Genomic DNA, 21,512 nt, shown 5'->3' with positions numbered 1-21,512 from the left:
GGAGGAAAATACTAATTTAATATTATCATTCATGGATCAGTAGATTTACTTGTTGAAAGCTAGAGAATCTGATTATAAGCATCTAGTTAAGACATAGAAGGATTGAAAACTAGTTGAGTATTTGAAAGTTTAATGTCCTAGAAGCACCCAGACCAGCAATTTGCCAACACCCTGGTGCGCTGCCGAACGAAGAAGTGGACTGCTCTCAGAGGATAGTTACGCTGGAGCCAGCTGTGTGGCGGCGAGTGTGGAAAGGGCGCGTGGACCTTCCTAGAATGAGGCCGTTTACCCCAATGGCATTGTTTCTTACCTGCAGTGGGGAGGCGTCCGCCAACAAACACACCAAAGCCGTTTTAACAGAGGCAGTACTTGGTGGTCACTGAGTAGCTTTCAAAATCCATCTGTGCCGTGCGGGCGTGCACAAGCTGCTCGGACAGCCGTCTGGCCTCAGATCCTCCTGCGAAGCTTGCTTAAGGTGGGCAGCGGTGCAATAGGAAAGCTCTAAGTACCTAGGAAATAAAGAGCCATGTAAATATATGTAATAAACTTGCAGCATATGTAAAGCTTTGTTGGCGTTTATTCTACAAAAATAGAATATTTTAGCGTGAAGTTGCTGAATATAAGACCCTGGACTCTTTCATACTATGGCCTAATATTAAAGGCCCAAAATAATCTGTTTTTAAGTTTCCCCTTGTGCTAGTGTATGTATGTTATAATTGATTAGATTGTGAGCTATATTTCAAAGTAAATTCTAGTATAGTAAGTTTTATATAACTGAAAAGGTTTTATGCTTCTAAAACACTTCCTATTTTTTAAAAATGTGAAATGCAGTATGGGACTATTTTAATTTTTCTTCCTTAGGCCCAAAGATTAACTATTAAAGAGTCCCTCTAACCTTAAAGATTCATCTTGGCTTTTGACAATTTTTGTAACCTATGATACGAATATACTTTGCTGTATGATGCTAGTGTATTTTTGTCACCAGCAAGTGCAACGCAAGAGACCACTTATGCAAAAGATGTAATTTCTTACATACTACATTGTAAACATGTTTTACTTACCTTAAAGATAAATGCTAAGTTTAACAGTTAACCCAATAGTAAATTAAAAGAAAATGTGTATGTGTGTGGCAATTAAAAATTTCCGATTGTAAGTACCCTATTTTCTAATTTGGCAGCTTTTTTAGATATTTTTAAGCAGAGTGGCTAAGCTGTATTTCTCCAAATAAATTCAGATAAGATAAGACTGCCCAAGTCAAGTAATGATATCCTAAACATTAGTTTAATTAGCACTTAATGTACATACGTGAATTTGAAGCATGAAATTAAAAAACAAAATTGCTTTTTCTCCCCCTCCAAAAAAATAAAGATTCTTTTTTCAAAAATCTTCTACAATTTTTTACATCTACTTGGGTTTTGCCTTATCTTCTTCTTTCTTATTTTGGAACAGTCATTTTGTTTTCGTGCAGAATTACCTGTTTTCCTTTAACAAAAAATGCATCTTCATTCTTCATACCTTCTCTTACCGAAAATTCATATTGTATTGTCTTCTTTTCACATACAGTCACTTTCTCAATTTTAAAAACTCACAAAGCTTATCTAGAAAAGAAATGATGGAAGGCAGTTGTTACAGAATAATTAGAGATTTTACTCTTAGAGGACAGTGTGATTGCTTTTGCATTACATTAATGAATATAAACTCCTTATATATAATATAGTTAAATCGTACGTTTTTTGGAAATTACAGTATGAGATTCACTTGTGTCCACAGGTTCATCCTGACATTGCTAGACTGGGAATGAGAGAACAGGCAGAGGCAACAACATCCCCTCGGTATTGCCAAGAGAGTTCCTCTAGAAGGAGCAGGCAGAATAAAGATTTGAAAGATGGAACAACAACTTCTAAACTGATGGCAGAGCTACAAATATCTCGGAAGCCACCCCCCAGAATTCTCAGTCATGCAAGTCGTTATAAGAAATGGGGGAAATTCTTCTAAACAAAGATTACTGCCGGGCTGTAAATCTGAAAAGACAAGGCAACAAAGTATGAGCCTATCAGAGAAGGATTCCAGCCTGGCCTTGAGGAGTCATCGCTGTGTGTGTGCAGGACAGAAAAGGTGGTGGTTCTTGTATTGACCTCTCCATCTGGCTGCACAGACACTTCTATTACTCAACCAGTGGCTTTCAAACATGTTGGATCATTCCACAACGAGAAACATAGTGCATATTATGGTCCAGCATATACCTACATATGTAAAACCATATAAGTAACTGAAATAAAAATTCAGTAAACAGACATGTATTTCCATTTTTAGTATATTCCATACATGCATTCTATTTTGTACTTTATGAAATTATTTTCATTTATATATAATAAACAAATTTATGAATTATAGATAAAATTGAAGACATATTGTCCATTTATCTATATTGATGTGTAGATACCATGCACATTTTCTATTTAAATAAAAATTAATCATAATTTATCAATGGTCTATGACCATAGTTTGAAAGATAAGGAGCAACAGTCGATCCTCCCACAGTAGGAAAAGCTCTCCTCTGTCAAAGGTGCATGCTGCTCTGCCGCGTTCTCTCAGCATCCACACACAGTGTGCACAGAGTTAATTTATGTTTATTACTCTAAGAGTTCTGACATTTTCTCTTTGGTTCATTTTGTATTCTCAACTCTTCTTCCAACTTTTTGAACTATTTGTAATCTTTCTTTCCGGTAAAAACTAGAAGCAGGCAATTGTGAATTATTATGTATCGACATCCTATAGTAGATTAGCAAATTCATAAACATGTTTTGTAATTTCTAGAAGCATGTTTCTCTTTACAGCAAACTTTGCAACGTGGCATAAAACATCTCTATTGGTAGACCGAAATATCTTTTGTCTCTCTGTAAAAACATTAAAAAGTCAAAACCAGACAAATTTATGTTTAACAATCAATGTCTCAGTATACCATCTTATGTGGAAATGGTTTAGATTTTCAATGAGTATCCATTATTTAGCTTAACTTATATAAGCTTTTATCTTGTTTACATTTATTTAAACACTTGTTTTTAACAATTATGTTTGGATTAGACCTTAAGTAGTTAACCATCATCACAAGTCATTCCCCCTGCCAACAAATTCCAATACAGAAACAGCAAGAGCCCACTCAATCAATAAACTCAGGCAGAAAAATTTGTACGTTTGTACTACATTCAGTGCTGATGACTCTGAAGACTTGCCTGTTTTTATTAAACCAACAAATTTAAGCCATCTTTTATTTATCAAAGCTTTTCTCAGAACAAATGAACTTGAAAAACATTTGGGTTAGTTTCTGTATTTCTGAGAGTTTTAGGAATACTTAATTTATATAAATGTTTAATTTTGGCAATTCCATCTGGAGGTAGAAAAATATATATATATAGACACACATACATAGACATACAGAGAGACACAAACAGAAAGCTTCAAAAATTTTAGCCATGTCTCAGGTACAAAACTCAAAAGAATAGTTAGATCCAAATTGTGTTTCTCACAGATGGACTAAGTTAAGGTTATCTGCTCAAATGGCCAAAGATTTTTACTAAACTTTTTTCTTTTTTCTTTGCATGCTGTAAGGATCCTCAGTAACCTTTGGGAAAGCATTGGTATTGTCTCCAAGTTCTGTTTTTGACCAAGGAGCGTACGAAGTCCAGAAAGTTCCAGAATCATCTGACTTAGTTTGGAAAGGTGCTGTTAGAGCAAAAGAGTCAGAAGAGGGCATGGTCTCCAGTGGACAGCAAGGCAGCTTGGAGAGATGTGAATAGGGAGGAACTGAGGCTGAAAGTAAAAGCAAAGCAGCCTCGAGATCTTTTTCTTGAGAAGATAAGTGCTCAGAAAGATTTTTATTAGCTATAGTCAATTTAGAGACAGGTATCTCTTAGGGAAGCAATTTTAGAGTCTTGAATTCTTTTGGAGACCTCAGCATACCTATTAAAATAAGCTTCCCATTCTCCTTGTTTAGTTTTGGATCTCTTATTCTCCAAACATGAACACAAATAAACTAATTTCGATATTTCCAATGAGCCCTATTTGGGCTAAGCAAGTTTTAAATCACCCCGCTATACAACTGCTATTTCTCTAAAAATTTACACAGAGGGCCCATAATTTTTATACACAAATCCAGCAGGTGTCCCAAACAGGGGTTAAGCCCCTGTAGCAGTCTTAGACTGAGTACTTCCCAAAGCGGAAGCCCCAACAGGGGGTTTGTCCACATAGCAGTCCTTGACTGCATACTTCCCACTACAAGTACATGCTTACCAAAAGAGAAAGTTAATTCTCTTAAACTGGTTACAAAAGACACCCAGAATAAAAGCCAGAACCTCAACAAAGGTGGGAGGTTCAGGACCAAGAAAAGCTAACTACCTGGGCCTGGGACCATCAGGGAGATGACAGGAAGGAGCTCATGCAGGTATCTAGTTTGAAACCAACAGCAGCCCCGGAAACAAGAGCAAAGTAGCTTCAGATTCCATGTTTCTGATACCAAATATGTCAACTTAGAAAACGGAGGCAACTGCCAAGCAAAAGGAAACCATTTATTTGGGGTCTTAGATTTACAATTTGGGGAACATATCTTCCAGCAGCAGCCAGAAAAGTGTTCCCCTGAGGAGTACAAGCCAGGGGTTTTATTAGCAGAAAGGACAGCCCAGCACAATTCCCCCAGTTCTTTGTTAGGGAGGGCCAATTTATGTTACAGTCCATTGACTTACTCAAGGTCACCTTGTTGTTACCAGAAAAAGTGTATTTCTGCACAGTCCTTCAGCAAGTCCTTTCTCAGCAAATGACTCTCTTTTGGCAAGTCAGCAAGGTCAGCACAGTTTCATATTTTCAACAAAAAGGAGTCGAGGGCACAAAGTGGAGTCACTGTTGTCAACTTATTTCATAATTTCTTGTGTGTCCGTGTCGTATACACAGCAATAAGTGCCATTTCTTCTCTCCACAGAGCAATTCTGATAGCAAAGTTCAAATAAGCAACATACTCAGACAATTAAGCATCTTGGATATGCATTTTATGATTATCCTCCGCCCTGGAGGAAAAGGGAGTGCAGCAAACAACAGGCCATAGGCCAAATCTGCAAACTAAGCAAGTTCTTACATTTTTAAGTGATTGAAAAAATTATTCTTCTTAACAATAATATTTCATGACACATTAAAATTAAATGAAATTCATGTCTCAATGTCCATAAATAAAGCTTTATTGGAGCACAACCATGCTCAATTGTTTACCTGCTGTCTATGGCTGCTGTTGCACCACGACAGCAGAATTGAGTATTTGAGACGGACACTGGAGGTGGCACCCTTCTCACTTTGAATAGCTGCTGGGTACACTCAAAACTGCACCGACTCAGTTATAACGTGACAGCTGTTCCACTGCCATGCATGCTGTTGTGCTGTGACATTACATCTACTTTTTGTTACTAGTACATGCCCATCATATCAAAACAAAGAAAGAAAAGCGGATTTCCAAATGTTTCATTTTTAAGGCACATTGAAGTGTGGATTATTTTGTTTTCCAATTAGATGGCAAAACATTGTGTTTATTCTGCAGTGCCACTGTGCTAAAAAGAATAAAATAGGTCTTGGCATTACCAGATTAAGTGTTCATCACAACACTCCCAATTCACAGGAAGGCAACAATAAGAAAAATTAGAAAATTTAAAATAAAATAGCTCATCACAGCAGGATTTCTTCACAAAAATAAAAATGATGCTGCAACCAATGTAGGTTTCCAAATGTGAGACAAGAAAAGTCATTTACTGATGGGGAGTTCATTATATTGCGTTTTATTGCAGTGGCTGAAGAAATGTGTCCAGAAAAATGAACTTATTTAAGACGGTTAGCCTTCTGGCTGTCACAGTTCCTTGAAGAGTTGAGGACATTGGGAGCAACGTTAATAGTTGATTAAAATAAGGCGCAAGATGTCCAGTGGTTTTCCTTGGCTCTTGATAAGCCCAACGGCATTGCTGGTGCTGCGCGGTGCTGTTTACTGGAGAAACCAAGACTGAGTTTGACGTGCCCGAAGAATTAGGCTATGGCTGGTGTGTGTGGAGCAAGAACATTTTCAAAGAGGTTGAGAAAACGCTGATTCAGTACAACCGGCGTGGAAACTGTTCAGATGTGTTACAATTGCTGGTGCTAAACATCCTTGTGGAGCAGAAAAGGGCTTGGTTGGACAAATTCACCAAGTTTCTGAAAATGTAAAGTCTTTAAAGTAAATGGTTGTTTATTTTATTATTCAACAGCAGATGCTTTGCAGAAACTATTTGAATCCATCATGCGTTACTGCACCACTTGTGTCAACAGTGGGCTCTGTTCGGATTTGAGCTTTTGTCACAACAGAGGCTGGATATCGCGACTTGCCCAGTCGTGCAGTAGTTTAACAGCCTCGTGGCGGTCAAGTTTTATTGTGATTTTCTTAACTCAGAGCTAAAATTGAGTTTTCTGGAATGAGAAGAACCACCACCTTCAATCACTATTATTAAACACCGGATGAGTTTAGAAACTAGCTTTGGCGGCAGATTTGATAACGTTTCTTAATGAAATCAACCTCAAACTATAAGGGAAATTAGAGCTGACGTGTGAAACTCATACTGTAGTAAAGTCATTTAGACAACAGCTAATGTTTAAATCACAAGTGAGGGGAAGTTGCTTTATAGACTTCCTGTGCTGTCAAACGTTAAAGCGAGGAGGAAGAGCCCCATTCCCGTACACATGAGCTGGGGCTATATTTTCTGAGGTGAAACTACACTTCTAAACAGAAGTTTTGGAGCTCAATGAAAGTGCAAAGGAGCTCACCTTATGTCCACATCCACTTCCCCGTGCGATAGAGGCTCTCCCACGTCACTTCAATTGTATGTGACTAACCTGCGATCCGCAAAGCGATGACAGGGTAAGAAGAGAATATCAAGAGGAGAATCTAGTCAGATTCTGTAAGTGCCTTCCGAGTGATAAATACTCTCAGTTAAAACCATATCTTTATGGATTGATATCAGTATTTGGCAGTTCTTATCTATGTAAAAGAGCGTTTTCAAGGATAAAATATGTAAAATCTCATTACAGGTCAGCAGTAACAGATGAATATTTGCAATCAATTTTGGTGATAGGAAACACTAACTTTGAATCCCAGCTAACAAAATGTTATTGCCCCAAAATAATTCCATTCTTTTCAGTAGTATTCCTTGTATCACAAAACATCACATTGGTTGTTATTATTATATCTCAAATGTTGTTAATAAAATTTTGTGGAAACTTGTTTTCTGTCTTGTTATGTAGGTATATACTTAATTTTATTGATTTTGCCTCTTGGCCTATAAAGCCTAAAATATTTACCGATCTGGCTCTTTACAGAGAAAATTTACTAACTCCTCGCGGGGAGACTGCAGTCTTTGTCTTGAGAAGCTTACAATTGAATTTGAGACAGACAAGACAAATGCCCATGAAACTGCAAACACTCTGAGTTTCTTTCTTTATTCTTAACTTTAAAATGTTCTTCAGAAGTACAGAAAAGCCAAGGATCCTGACCACCCACCTTTCTGCACATGGCCCATTTTCCAGAGGTCAGCAAGAGGTCATCCTGCGTTCCGTTCTCCGTTCATCAGTCTAGTCTCACTCAGCCAGAATTATCCTATTGACAAATAGGGCAGCTCCTATCCCTTCTGCCCAAGCCCTGAAGCAGCTACCCAAAGGTTAAAGCCACAACCTCACGGTGGCCACAGGCCAGGCCTCGGAGAGCCTGCCTCCCTCACCCACCCCCACCCTCAAGTGTGCCAGCCGCACTGGCCTTTGGTTTTTCTTGGCACACTGCCTTCTTAGGGTCTTTGCATGAGCTCTTCTCTCTGCCTGGGATTGAGTTGCCTGATTTAGCAAATAAACATACAGGATGCCCAGTTAAATGTGTGTTTTAGATAAACAAATAATCTTCATATAACTATGTCCCAATATTGCATGGGCTGTACTTAGATGAAAATACTACTCATTGCTTACTCAAAAATCAACCTTCTCCAATGTCCTGTGTTTTACCCAACAGCACTGCCTGGAACCCTCCTCCGCGGCGCCTTGGTGTCTAATCTCCTTCAAGTCTTTGCTGGGACATCTCTTTTTCAGGGAGGTCTACCCTCAGTGCCCATTTAAAACTGACAAGCATGCCACTCCCTGCCATTCCCACCCCCCTTACCTGGCTCTATTTTTTTCCTATAGCATTCGTTGCATTTTAACACACCAGATACTTCACTCATTTGTCATGTGTTCTGTTTACTTTGATCTCCTCTCATTCCAGTGTGAGCTTCACATGGGCAGGCATTTGGCGGTGGGAGGAGGCAATTCACTCCTTTCTCTCGGTACCTAGAAGAGAGCCTGGCACATGACAAGTGCTCAAGAAACTTCTGTTGAAAGATGAATAGGTGAATGTCCTCTGGACAGCATCTGGATGTCCACAGGCAACCATTCCCCCTTGAGCTTATTATATTTTTGTCAAGCTTTTTTTTCTGCCTGTTCATCCAAGCTAGAAGGCTGGCTTTGCTCCCCAGTCCTCCCTTTCTCATGTGCTGCCCTAGTCCTCTTTCCAAGATCACTGAGTCTCTGCATCCTGCTGCAGCTTCCTCTGCATTGTTCCCATCTGTTACCTGCTCACAGCCTCACGGTTGATTTCCCAGTTCCAACTCACCCTTTAGGTGTTGTGTACTACTTAAAAGTCTCCCATGAGTCTCCCTGACTCTCATCTATCCCCCTCTGATCCCTTCCTCACACTACAGCCTGATGACCTTTCTAAAATGCAAAATAATGGAAATGAATCTGCAACCACAATTTGTCAAACTAACTGTACAAGTCTCAAAACTGATAAACGGCACCAAACCATGAAGTGTAAGACAAACTGTCTAAGCTCAAGTTGGCCTAACACAAGCTCATTCAGACCTCTATATTTCAAGATAAGCCCTCAGTACAGGGACTCCATGTAGACTCAAGGGGTCAAAAAATAAGACTGTGCCAGCAACTCACCTGTTTACAAATCCTGGCGTGTCCCTGCCTAAACCCTCCTCAGAGCCATCTGAACGCTTCCAGCACCCTGCCCTCACTCTCCCTTTGCGACGATGTCAAGGCTATCCAGATGGTGCTCACTCTTGCTCAGAAAGTTGAATAAACTCAGCTCTATGAAATCAACACCTGGTGGTCTTGGTGGGAGCTTTGCAATAATCTGTTTTCTGCTTAACTCATTTCATTCCTCCCCATGGCCCACGGGGCAGTCCACCAGTCCTGTCTTAGTGTCCAGGTTGTTCCTGGTAAGCCATCTGTTCTCCTCCCCCAGCACCCCCTCACGCCTGTCCAGGCCTGGTGGCGGCTTTGCTCTTTCATCTTTCCTTGACTTCGCCGATGTGCATGTTTTAGCTGGAATGCCCCTTTCCACCTGCCTGCCTTCGTCTGCTTCCCACTCACTCTTCCAGGCACAGTTCCAGCTTCACCTCCCTAGCTGTTCATCTTTCTTATCTGCTCCCATTAGCCCTTTATGCAGATATTGGCCCCAGCACCAAAGAGTTGGCTTGCTCTGCTTACTGGAGAGAGGTGACTTGCCCTGCCCTCGGCCCAGTGCCAGGATATGACGATCACTCATAAATGTTTCCACATCAATTAACGTAACAGCTGAGCAAAATGCTGTTGTTTTCTTTTTCCCTCTTTCTTAAGATGTCTCTCATGGACTGTGAAATATCTTAAAAGGATTTAAATTTTAGCCATTTCTCCACTGGGTAGAGTAGAAAAACAGCATGGACTTCAGAGTCAGACAGACCAGGATAAAAGGCTGAATTTTGCCGTGCGCTATTTATTGAGCTGCCATAGCAGAGTATGATGATGGTATTCTCAAGCTCTGGTGGCATCAGAATCATTGGCAGGGACTGTTAAAATACAATTCCTGATTCAGTGAGTCTGGTGTGGCCCAAGAATTTGCAGTCCTGACAAGTTCTCTGGGGATGCTGGCCCTGCTGGTCCAGGGACACACTTTGAGAACCACCACTGTAAGGGCTGAGAACATGAACTCTGGAGCCAAACAGATCTGTCTCTCAGCTCTGGTGTCTATTGACTCTGTGATCTTGGGCAAGAGGCAAAACTTTGCCTCAGTTTTAATTGTTGAAAGTAGATACTAATAGCATTTATCTCATGTATTGCTATAGATGTGCTGATTATTATGACTGCAACTACTATCATCACTACCGTTATTATTATTATTATTGATAGAGAAGTAGCTCAACCCCTCTGAGTGTCATTCGTCACGTGTAAGATAGAAATAGCAGGACATCCAACAAAGCTGTTATGCGGTTTGATGCCGCGACACCAACATTAGGGCACTCAATGGACATTTGCTGCCTGCGTAAATGGAGGGCCTGGTTCATAGGAGATCCTCATTACATACTGGATTCTTTTCCTACTTTCCCGTTCAAAACACTTTGGAATATACAGCAAATTGGTCAAGTCCATAGTTTTGAGACATCTGCCCCCAAACTCCAGGAAAAGAAAAGGATGGATAACATTTTTCTTCCTTGTACTCATATTGCAAAGAACGTGTTTAGACAACCACAAAGATCTCATCAAGACCCAGCGTCTTTTGAAACCATGGTAAATGCCTTCTGTTAGCATCACCATTTTGCGAGGAGGCACAGGTCATTAACCTCTTCAAGTCTAATTTTTTAAACATTGTATTACTTTTCACCACATATTGTGTAGAGTTGTTTACAATCAGCATGTCTTATTAAGTCACTTTTCTCAATACTTGGCGCTTCCTCTACTTTTTGCCGTCCTTGTAGTCCTATGCTAAGCCGCCGTCAGACTTGCCTGGAAAACCACGCATCTCCTGCGGGCCTCCGCCTTCGTTCGCTGCCCTCCATTCTGTCTCTTCTATGTTGTGTAGTGCTGCTTGAGTGATCTGCTTAAAATACATATTTGGTCGCATCACTTCCCTTCCTTAGACCCTTTAAATTGTGTCACAGAGTCCCACAACATTGCTTAAAACAAATCACAGCTTCCTTTTTACTTCTCCTCTTCTCAGCTCCCCCTTCCCCCCAAACATTAGACATTACGACCTTTCAGTTCCTCTAACCTCACTCAGTAGCAATCTGCTGAAAAAAGAAACACATCTTTATCAAGATTAAACAATTTTAACCATGAAATTGCTTTAATTTTACCCTTTGTGATGTGGAGAAAAGAAAAATCATGATAATCCCACTATCCTAATATATTGTCATCATTTTTATCTGTGGAATCACAGTATAAACCTCTGCCATAATCTTCCATGAAATAAACACCTGTTCCATATCCAGCGGGCATGAAGTCATCCTGTTGTTTCCTTGGTAAGTTTTCATAAATGCCACGGTCTTACCTCATTTTTTCCATGAGACTTACTAAATTTTGTCACATGTAATCATACAATCTAGCACTTATAAATTGTTCTTACATTTATATTTTTACAATGTCCTTCCTTATTATATAATATATCGAGACACATATACAAACAGATATACACATATACACATACACACACATATATGTACACATATATATTATATATTACTCCATATAAGTATATAAATTATGGAAACATGTAGATGAGATAGTAAAATTTACCCATGATTGCACTACTCAGAAATAACCACAATGATCCTTGTGGAATATATTTCCCACCTTTTCAGAATTCTGCTTTTACATAAGTGGTCTAAGACTGTGTCATGCTTTTCACACTTCATATTGTATCATAAGCATCTCCTATGTAATTAAAAATCACCCTAAAGGAGACTTTTCAACGATGTGGTAATATTTTATGGTACACAGGCTCCAAGTCTGTTAACCATTCCCCGGAACCAGGTGTGTAGCTGATTCCAATGCTTCTGGTAAACCAGACTAGTTCACAGCAGTGCAGTCATTGGATCAACAGGAATGAATAAATAAAGTGTTTTTGCTATAAATTGTCATTCCCAAGTTTTAACCCATTTATACTCCCACAAGAAACATATGGATGAGGGTTGCACCATCCAGAATATAAGCATGTCAAGGGACTGAACCAAAGCTTTGTTTTGCAGCTCCAAATGTCATTGCATACGAGATGATTTAGGTGGTTCTTGATGAAAGGCACTTATTAAATGTTTTCTTTTATATAACTAGCACTTTAAAAGCCCATGTAGGGGCTGGCCCCATGGCGTAGTGGTTAAGTTCAGCAAGCTCCACTTTGGTACCCGGGTTTATGGTTTCATATCCGGGACCTGCTCCACTTGTCAGCCATGCTGTGGCCCCCACCCATATACAAAATAGAGGACTTTGACACGGGTGTTAGCTCAGGGCTAACTTTCCTCAGACAGACAAAACAAAACAAAAAAGCCCATGTGGCAAGGAACTAATATCTCTGGTGACAGCCAGAGGACCTGAGTGAGTGATCTGAGGAGCAGTGAGAGCCTGAGCCAGGGGACCCAACTAAACTGTGCTGGGCTCCAGAGCCCAGAAACTGAGGTTACAGAGGGCGTTGTTTTAAACCACTAAATCTGGGAGATTAGTAATTCAGCAGGAGACAACTACAAGGACAGGGTACTCCCATGACAATACCTAAAACGTGGGCGTGGCTTTGGAACCAGGTCGTGGAGGCTGGAAGAATGCTGAGGAGCATGTCAGAGAAAGCCTAAGCTGCCTTCTATAGACTGTTAGTAGAAATCTGGGCCTCAAGTCACTGGGACTCTAGTGCCAGGGCTCAGAAGGAAGTGAGGATGATGTGACAGGAAGCTAGGCCAAGGGGGGCCTTCCTGTGGAGAAAGCTTAGCAACATCATCACCTTCAGCAAAACTGAAGCTGCAAGCTCATACAGGGCCTGCATTGTAGGGCTGTGACAGAGCTCCGCCGTTCACTTTTGGACTTCAGGAAAGATCACATGCTGTCTACCCAACACCCCATTGGACGTGTATTCATCAAATGCCTCCTATATGCACATCTAAAAGCCTCAAAGACGAATGCAGATGTGTCAGAAGTGAGCTTTCAATATCCACGTGGGTTGGAGCTATAGGGTGCCTCTGTGTCTGGGGGATTCAGAACTCTGGAGCTAAATCTGGCTGGGCTGAAGAGTCTCCCTCTTCTCCTCTCCACCAAGGTCCTTCTGAAAATCAATAAGGTGAAAAGCTTCCCAGTCCAGTTATCAGAGGGCTGGTTCTGGGACTTCCAGAACAATATGAAGAGGCTCCTTAAAGAGTGGAGGAAACGAAGCCGTCTGGAATTCTATGAGTTCCTTGGAGTTTGGCGCCACCTACAGGGCCTCAGAGAATGAGCTCTGGTTTAGCTCGTTTTATCAGGTGATTTATTGTGGAGGGTTATCCTGGCAGCTTCCCCTGCCAGGAAGAGGGACCACAGAGGACAGCTCCAGCATGCATGTGAGTAAGGCAGTGACAGCGACCCTCCTTCCACATCTTTGTTCTTCAGTATTTTTCTGCAGACCATTATGAAATCTTAACCTCCCTTCTGAGAGGCAACAGGAGCAGCTGCTCTCAGCTGTCAGAGATCAGGAATGTCAACAAAGCGCTCACATATAAGACCCTTTCAGAATGAGACACTGCTGTCTTCCAGCACCAGGTGTTGCTACACAATGAGGTACGACAATCTATCCAACACCCAGGAGCGCATGTGAGGTCCGAGAGCAAAAGGGAAATATATTCTCACCAAAACCAAGAAGAAATGTCTGAAGAAGACATTGAAGATGCCTTTGACAATGTTTGCGCAGAAACATTTCTTTAGGCTGGAAGTGGAGTTTCTTCATGTTGTGTATATTTTAACACAATAAAAATTTCTTGAAAATCTAAACTGAACTTGCTTTCTGAAGAGAGGGACCTGCCTGCTGAGGTCCACTTGAAAAGTGGAAATGTTTAATCTTAATGTGTATAAAATATAAGATTGTTTGAAGCTTTGATTGAAAGAAGATGAAAGAATGAAGGTAAATATATATATATATATAATCCCCTTTGTGTATTCATTTAATCAACTCTGTTCCCTACACCCCAGAATACACCCCAAGACAACAGCCTAAGGAAATTCCACTTCTGGGTATATACATCAAAGAATTGAAAGCAGGAACTCGAACAGATATTGGTATGCCAAACATTGGTTCCAATATCATGAAGGTTTTTCCCCATGTTTTCTTCTAAAAATTTTATAATTTTAGTTCTAACATTTAGATCTTTGATCCATTTTGAATTAATTTTTGTATATGGTGTAAGATAGGGTCTAACTGCAGTTTTTCCATGTGGATATCCAGTTTTCCCAGCACTATTTGTTGAAAAGACTGTCCTTTCCCATGGAATGGTCTTGACACCGTTGTTGAAAATCATTTGACCATGTATTTGAGGGTTTATCTCTGGGCTCTCTCTACTCTTCTGTTGCTCTGTATATCTGTCTTTAGTCCAGGACCACACTACTTTGATTGCTGTAGCTTGGTAGCAAGTTTAAAATCAGGGACTGAGTCTTCCAGCTTTATTCTCTTTCAAGACTGTTTTGGCTATTCAGGGTCCCTTGAGATTCCATGTGAACTTTAGGATGGATTTTTCTAATTCTGCAGAAAACACCGCTGCGATTTTGGTAGGGAGTTTAGATTTTTTTTTCTTTAAGATTAGCACCTGAGCTAATATCTGTTGCCAATCTTCTTTTCTTTCTTCTTCTTCTCCCCAAAGCCCCCCAGTAAACAGTTGTATATTCTAGCTGTGAGAACCTCTGGTGTGGCAAGTGGGACGTCGCCTCAGCATGACCTGATGAGAGGCGCCATGTCCGCGCCTTGGATCCGAGCCCGCAAAACCCTGGGCCACAGAAGCGGAGTGCGCAAACTTAACCACTCCGCCATGGGGCCGGCCCCTAGATTCTTATTTGGAGGTGAAAATGTAAACATTAAAAAAATTTAGAGCTCTGGTTATCAGCTTGACTCCCCGACACTGCATTTGTAAATGTCTAAAGCTCATGTTTGTTCATCTCGCAGAAGAATGCTCCTTTTACCACCAAAGTGCATATTTTTCATGAAGGGGTTTTTTACTGACAAAAAAGTTCACGTTCTGGAGGACTTTCTTGGAGCCGCTGACCTTTGTTTCAATAAGGCGAGCTGAACAGCAGGTGAGATGACTGCGTCCCCAGGACCCCAAACAGACCAGGATCTTTGGTCACCTGCCCAGCTGACCAAAGTCATATGACTGAGAAATTGGACTCTTTTGTGTGTGTGTGTGAGGAAGATTGTTGCTAGCTAACATCCTCTATTCTATAAATGGGACACCGCCACAGCATGGCTTGATGAGGGGTGTATAAGTCCAAGCCCAGGATCTCAACCTGCCAACCCCAGGCCACCAAAGCAGAGCACCCAAACCTAACCACTATGCCACCGGGCCAGCCCCAGAGAGACTGGACTCTTGAGAGAGAGATCAGAAAGTTTACTCATAAGTCAAGTTAAAGAAGTAAGCAAAGATGTGATGTGGTGCCTCTGGAAAGGCCTGCTGCCCTCACCTCTGCCCACGAGCCCGTGGCCCAGCCTCACTGGAGGTCCAAATGCAGGGCCCCCTCTCCAGGAGCTGCAAGTCCTTACAGCATGATCTTCCCAGAGAGAACACTATAGATCCTGAATTTCTGGCACAGGAAACTAATGGTTTTCCTGTGCCAGAAATTCAGGATCTACAAATAAATAATCTTAAAATTCACCTAACAGAGCTAGAAAAAGAAGAACAAACAAAGCCCAAAAGTCAGCAGAAGGAGGGAAATAATAAAAATCAGAGCAGAAATAAATAAAATAGAGAATAAGAAAAACAGTAAAAAGGATTAATGAAACCAAGAGCTGGTTCTTTGAGAAGATAAACAAAATTGACAAGCCCTTAGCCAGACTCACCAAGAAAAAAGAGAGAAGGCTGAAATAAATAAAATTAGAAATGAAAGAGGAGAAATTACAGCAGATACTGCAGAGATATAAAGGATTATAAGAGAATATTACAAAAAACTATATGCACACAAATTCAATAACCTGGAAGAAATGGATGAATTCCTTGACTCATCCAACCTCCCAAAACTGAATCCAGAAGAAATAGAGAATCAGAACAGACCAATCACAAGTACAAAGATTAAAACCGTAATCAAAAACCTCCCAAAAAACAAAAGTCCAGGACCAGATAGCTTTTCTGGAGAATTCTATCAAACATTCAAAGATTTAGTACCTATCTTCTCAAACTATTCTGAAAAATTGAAGAAGATGGAATGCTTCCTAACACATTCTATGAGGCCAACATTACCTTGATAGCAAAACCAGACAAGGACATCACAGAGAAGGAAAACTGCAGACCAATATCACTGATGAACATCAATGCAAACATCCTCAACAAAATATTGGCAAACTGAATACAGCAATACATTAAAAGGATCATACACCATGATCAAGTGGGATTTATTCCAGGGACACATCCTCAAATCAATCAATGTGATACACCACATTAACAAATTGAGGAATATTATTCACATGTTCATCTCAATAGACACAGAGAAAGCATTTGGCAAAATCCAACATCTATTTATGATAAAAAAAAACTCTCAATAAAATAGGTGCAGAAGGAAAGTACCTCAACATAATAAATGCTATATATGACAAACCCTCAGCCAACATCTTAATGGTGAAAAATGGAAAGCCATCTCCCTGAGAACAGGAACAAGTGTGCCCATTCTCACGACTCTTATTCAACATAGTACTTGAGGTGTTGGCCAGAGCAATTAGGCAAGAAAAAGAAATAAAACGAATCCAACTTGGAAAGGAAGAAGTGAAATTTTCACTATTTGCAGATGACATGATTCTATATACAGAAAACCCTAAAGGACCCACCAGAAAACTATTAGAAATAGTCAAAAAGTACAGCAAAGTTTCACGGTATAAAATCAATTTAAAAAATCACTTGCATTCCTATACCCTAACAATAAACTAACAGAAAGAAAAATCAGGAATACAATCCCATTTATAATCACAAGAAAAAGAATAAAATACCTAGGACTAAACTTAAGCAAAGAGGTAAAAGACCTGTACACTGAAAACTATAAGACATTATTGAAAGAAATTGAAGAAGACATAAAGAAATGGAAAGATATTCCATGTTCATGGATCAGAAGAATAAGTATAGTTAAAATGTACATACTACCCAAAGCAATCTACAGATTCAACACTATCCCAATCAAAATTCCAATGACATTCTTCACAGAAATAGAACAAAGAATCCAAAAATTTATATGGAACAACAAAAGACCCCGAATATCCAAAGCAGTCCTGAGCGAAAAGAACAAAGCTGGAGGCATCGCAATCCCTGACTTCAAAACATACTACAAAGCTACAGTAATCAAAAGAGCATGGTACTGGCACCAAAACAGATTAACAGATCCATGTACAAGAATTGAAAGCCCAGAAATACATCTATGGACAGCTAATTTTTGACAAAGAAGCCAAGAACATACACTGGAGAAAGGAAAGTCTCTTCAATAAATGGTGTTGGGAAAACTGGAGAGCCACATGCAAAAGAATGAAAGTATACCATTATCTTTCACCATACAGAAAAATTAAATCAAAATGGATTAAAGATTTGAATGTAGGATCTGAAACCATAAAACACCTAGAAGAAAATATAGGCAGTACACTTTTTAACATTGATCTTAGCAACATCTTTTTGAGTACCATGTCTACTCAGGCAAGGGAAACAAAAGAAAAAGTTATCAAATGGGACTACTTCAGACTAAAAAGCTTCTGCAAAGCAAAGGAAAACCACAAATGGAAAGACAACCCACCAACAGGGAGAAAATATTTGCAAATCATTTATCAGACAAGGGATTGATCTCCAAAATGTGTAAAGAGCTCATACAACTCAACAACAACAACAAAAAACACAAATAACCCAATCAAAAACTGGACAGAGGAAATGAACAGTTTTCCAAGGAAGATATACAGATGGCCAACATGAAAAGATGCTCAACATCACTAATTATTAGGGAAATGCAAATCAAAGCTACAATGAGATATCACCTTACACTGATCACAGTGGCTATAATTACCATGACAAAAAACAACAAATGTTGGAGAGGATGTGGAGAAAAAAGAATGCTCATACACTTCTGGTGGGAATGCAAACTGGTGCAGCCACTATGGAGAACAGTATGGAGATTTATCAAAAATTTAAAAATAGAAATACCATATGATCTAGCTATCCCACTACTGGGTATTTATCTAAAGAACTTAAAATCAATGATGCCAAGAGATTTATGTACCCTTATGTTTATTGCAGCAAAATTCACAATAGCCAGGATGTGGAAACAACCCAAGTGCCCTTCTACAGATGCATGGATAAAGATGTGCTATATATATATATATATATATATATATATATATATATATATATATATATATATATAATGGAATACTACTTAGCCATAAAAAAAGATAAAATGGTCCCATTTGCAACAACATGGATGGACCTGGAGAGTATGATGTTAAGTGAAATAAGCCAGACAGTGAAAGACAAATACTGCATGATTTCACTCATATGTGGAAGAAACACACTTCAGACCTAAAGACACTCACAAACTGAAAGTGAAGGGATGGAAAAAGATACTCCATGCAAAAAGCCAAGGAAAGAAAGCTGGGGTAGCAACACATATCAGACAAAATAGATTTTAAAACAAAAACGGTAACAAGAGACAGAGAAGGGCACTACATGATGATAAAGGGAACAATCCAACAAGAGGATGTTGCACTTGTAAATATCTATGCAACAAACATAGGAGCACATAAATATATACATCAATTATTAACAGATGTAAAAGGAGAAATAGACAGTAACACAATAATAGTAGGGGACTTTAACACTCCACTTACACCAATGGATAGATCATCCAAACAGATGATCAATAAGGAAATATTGGCCTTAAACGACACATTAGACCAGATGGACTGAGTAGATATATACAGAACAGTCCATTAAACCACAGACTACACATTCTTTTCAAATGCACATGGAACATTTTCCAGGAATGATCACATATTAGGCCACAAAAAAGTCTCAATAAATTGAAGAAGATTGAAATAATACCGAGCTTCTTTTCTGACTACAACAGTATGAAACTAGAAATCAACTACAGGAAGAAAATCAGAAAAGCCACAAATATGTGGAGATTAAACAAAATGTTACTAAACAACGATTGGGTCAATAAAGAAATCAAAGGATAAATTAAAAAAAAGTACCTGGAGACGAATGAAAATGAAAATATGACATGCCAAAATTTATGGGATACAGCAAAAGCTAAGAGGGAAGTTTATAGCAATACAGGCCTACCTCAACAAACAAGAAACATCTCAAATAAACAATCTAGGGGCCGGCTCCGTGGCCAAGTGGTTAAGTTCGTGCACTCCGCTGTGGAGGCCGAGGGTTTGGATCCGGGTCACGGACATGGCACTGCTCCTCAGGCCACGTTGAGACGGTGTCCCACATCCCACAACTAAAAGGACCTGTAACTAAGATATACAACTGTGTACGGGGGGGGGGGGGGTGGGGGGTTGGGGGGGTTTGGGAAGATAAAGCAGAAAAAAACAAAACAAAACAAAAAACAATCTAACAATGCACCTAAAGAAACTGGAAAGAGAACAAACAAAGCCCAAAATCTGTGGAAGGAAGGAAATAAAAATCAGAACAGAAATAAATGAAATAGAGACTAAAAAAAAAAAAATTAGAAAAAGTCAATGAAACAAAGAGCCAGTTCTTTGAAAAGATAAAATTGACAAACCTTAACTAGACTCACCAAGAAAAAAAAGAGAGAAGGCCGAAACAGGTAAACTCAGAAATGAAAGAGTAGAAATTACAACAGACACCTCAGAAATACAAAAGCTTATAAGAGAACACTGTGAAAAGCTATATACCAACAAATCGGACAATCTAGAAGAAATAGATAAATTCTTAGAATCATACAACCTTCCAAAACTGAATCAAGAAGAAGAGAATTTGAATATACCAATCACCAGTAGGAAGACCAAAACCGTAATCAAAAATATCTCAAAAAATAAAAATCAGGACCAGATGGCTTCCTTGGTGAATTCTACCAAATATTCGAAGAAGACTTAATACATATCCTTCTAAAATTCTTCCAAAAAATTGAAGAGGAGGGGAACCTTCCTAATTCATTCTACAAAGACAACATTACCCCAATGCCAAAAACAGACAAGGACAACACAAAGAAAATTATAGGCCAATATCACTAATGAACACTGATGCAAAAATCCTCGGCAAAATACTAGCAAACCGAACACAATACATTAAAAAGATCATACACCATGATCAAGTGGTATTTATTCCAGGGATGCAGGGATGGTTGAACATCCACAAATCAATCAACGTGATACACCACATTAACAAAATTAAGAATAAAATCACATTGTCACCTCAATAGATGCAGAGAAAACATTTAACAAGATATGGCACACATTTGTGATAAAAACTCTGAATAAAGTGCATATTGAAGGAAAGTACCTCAAAATAATAAAGGCCATATATGACAAACCCACAGCTAATATCATTCTCAATGGAGAAAAACTGAAAGCCATCCCTCTAAGAACAGGAACCAGAGAAGAATGCCCATTTTCCCACCCTTATTTAACATAGTATTGGAAGTCCTAGCCAGAGCAATCAGGCAAGAAACAGAAATAAAAGGGATCCAAATTGGAAAAGAAGTGAAACTCTTGCTATTTGCAGACAACTTGATTTTATTTATAGAAAACCCTAAAGAATCCACCAAAATACTTTTAGAAATAATAAATGAATATGGCAAAGTTGCAGGATACAAAATAAACCAAAAAAATCAGTTGCATTTCTATACACTAGGAATGAAGTAGCAGAAAGAGAAATTACGACTACAAACCCATTTACAATTGCAACACAAAGAATAAAATACCTAGGAATAAACTTAACCAAAGATGTGAGAGACCCGTACACTGAAAACTATAACACATTGTTGAAAGAAATTGAAGAAAGCACAGAGAAATGGATATTCCATGCTCTTGGTTTGGAAGAATTAATGTAGTTTACAAGTCCATACTTCCTAAAGCAATCTACATATTTAATGCAACCCCTACTAAAGTTCCAAAAACATTTTTCCCAGAAATAGAACAGAGAATCCTAAAATTTATATGGAACAACAAAAGATGCCAAATAGCCATGGAAATCCTCAGAAAAAAGAACAAAGCTAGAGGCCTCATCCCTGACTTCAAAATATACTACAAAGCTATAGTAATCAAAGCAGCATGGTTCTGGCACAAAAACAGACACATAGATCACAGGAACATAATTGAAAGCCCAGAAATAAGACCATATGTTTATGGACAGCTAGTCTTTGACAAAGGAGCCAAGAACATACAATGGAGAAAGGAAATTCTCTTCAACAAATCATATTGGGAAAACTGGACAGCCACGTGCAAAATAATGAAAGTAGAC

The 21,512-nt window shown here is 39.2% G+C and overlaps 1 long non-coding RNA gene across 3 annotated transcripts in view; it reads right to left on the bottom strand.

Moving 5' to 3' along the window:
• The window catches only part of LOC139076722 (uncharacterized), a 63,081-nt gene that overhangs the window by 23,122 nt on the left and 18,447 nt on the right, over positions 1–21,512 (bottom strand). For all 3 annotated transcript variants that reach the window (XR_011528613.1, XR_011528615.1, XR_011528614.1), the window contains exons 2-3: positions 1,475–1,598; positions 311–509 (exon numbers count right to left, since the gene is read on the bottom strand). This is a non-coding gene — a long non-coding RNA (uncharacterized lncRNA). The remainder of the gene's footprint in view (positions 1–310; positions 510–1,474; positions 1,599–21,512) is intronic.

Source organism: Equus przewalskii, chromosome 17 (assembly GCF_037783145.1).
Source record: "Equus przewalskii isolate Varuska chromosome 17, EquPr2, whole genome shotgun sequence".
NCBI classification, from domain to species: Eukaryota; Metazoa; Chordata; class Mammalia; order Perissodactyla; family Equidae; genus Equus; species Equus przewalskii.
This window is presented reverse-complemented; position numbering and strand designations above follow the sequence as displayed.